Source organism: Onychostruthus taczanowskii, unplaced genomic scaffold (assembly GCF_017590055.1).
Source record: "Onychostruthus taczanowskii isolate IOZ18803 unplaced genomic scaffold, ASM1759005v1 scaffold80, whole genome shotgun sequence".
NCBI lineage: Eukaryota > Metazoa > Chordata > Aves > Passeriformes > Passeridae > Onychostruthus > Onychostruthus taczanowskii.
Genome location: NW_024505893.1, coordinates 427,453 through 429,132, shown reverse-complemented (window position 1 = coordinate 429,132; position 1,680 = coordinate 427,453). Strand labels below are relative to the sequence as shown.

The 1,680-nt window shown below is 56.5% G+C and overlaps 1 protein-coding gene across 1 annotated transcript in view; it reads left to right on the top strand.

Annotated features, from left to right (window-relative positions):
• TTBK1 (tau tubulin kinase 1) overlaps window positions 1–1,680 on the top strand; it is a 109,223-nt gene that overhangs the window by 338 nt on the left and 107,205 nt on the right. The gene's annotated exons all lie outside the window — the stretch shown is intronic.

Sequence of the window (1,680 nt, the reverse complement as noted above, 5' to 3'; positions counted from 1 at the left end):
GGCCCGGGCGGCGGCCGCGCCTCGACGCCGCTCCTGCCCGGGCCGGGGGTCGCGGCGATGCCCGGGGCTGCCGCCGCGGGAGGGGCGGGCAGTGGCCTCACTGCGCTGTGCACGGCAGGGGCGGGGGCGCCCCGAGCCCTGAGAGGCTCCGCCGGAGGGAGCGGCCCCGCCGGGTGGTAGCGGGGCCGCCGCCGCCGGTCCCGGTGTCGGGCGGGGGCCGAGGTGCGAAGGCACGGCCTTGTGGCGGGCCGGGCTCTGGGGAAACCCACGGAGGGTGTCGGCCACCTCAGGAGGTCAGGTGCCGGCCGGGGCTGGGCACGGCATCCTGCGCGGGGCCGGCGGGTGCCTGTCCAGCCGCATGGCAAAAGCCAGCCCGCTCCGCGGAGGTCTCCGGGGAGGGAGCGCGTCCGTCGCGTTACGCTGGGATAACTCCGTGGTGTTCGGGTTTCAGGCAGGAGGCTGAGAGTTTCTCCTTTTTGGCGGGGTGGAAATGATGGTCCTGTGTGCGTGGCCGTGTCTCCTGAAGCTTTGGGGCTCAGTCTCCTGCCATGGTGTCGGTGTTGCTCGCGGCGCCCAGGCTGACATTGCTGGATGTGCCCGTAGTCATTGTGCTTTCCCTGCATTCCGGGAGAGGGGGTATCCGGTAACCTGGGTCTGACCCACTGAGGACTCTCGAGATGAACACCGTGACCTTGACGTGCATCTAGGATTTAACAGGGAACCGGAACGCTGCGTGGAGCACTGAAGTCACACTGTCACTCTGACAGCTACTGTCATGACAAGTTCAAGACCCACTGTGTGTTTGGAGGGGTGGGGACTTCAATACCTGTTGGTATCATGTTTCTGAGCTGTTCAAACCAAACCTGGTTTTAATTTTCTTAGTCTTGCAAGGTGGTTTGGTTGATAGAAGGAAAGGTTTCCCAATTCTACCGTTTCACATGGATTTCTTGTAGTGTCACTGAAAATGTTGCTTTTTAGCAATAAACTTCTCAGTGAGTCACAACAGAGATTTTCAGCCTGGGGACTTCCCACGAGTGGAATTTTGCCTGGTGGTGTGTTGTGCCACAGGGTGTGCTGATCTCCCTCAGCTCATAGGTGCTGTGCCTGTACAGGTGCTCTGACTAAAGAGCGTCAGTTCTGTCTCACAAGTGTCAGTGTGTCACCACATTTCAGTTTGCTGCCTTCTTTTGAGAGGGTAGAGAGGGGCAGAATAGGAATGATGTGTTCTGGCTTTCTTCCTTTGTGTGCCAGTAACCATCCAGCTCATAAGGAGCATCATCCTGCTGGTATAGGTGGAATCAGAAACTTTTGAGATGTGGTGCTCATGAATGGTGTGTGTGTGGTATATTCACTGCTGTTAGTACTGTGTGCTTTTTCCTGCTTTGTGATAATCTCATTCCTTCAGGAGCAGGCTGTGTTCCTCTTTTCTGATGAAATAAAACATTGGAATCTCCTGTAGGACACTTTTATTACACCTTGGGGACACCTGCCTAACCTTTTTTAATTTTTTTTGTGTAGTCCTCAAGGGAGAAGTGAGATACCTATCAATGCTCTTGGTCCTCCAGAAGGGAGTGTCTCTAGTGCTAGGAAATCTATTCCTTCAGCTCCCGGCGTTGGTGCTAATCAAGTGGTCGTCATGGCTCGTGTGTGGCTTCCCTCACCTCTCCATCCCCAGTGTTT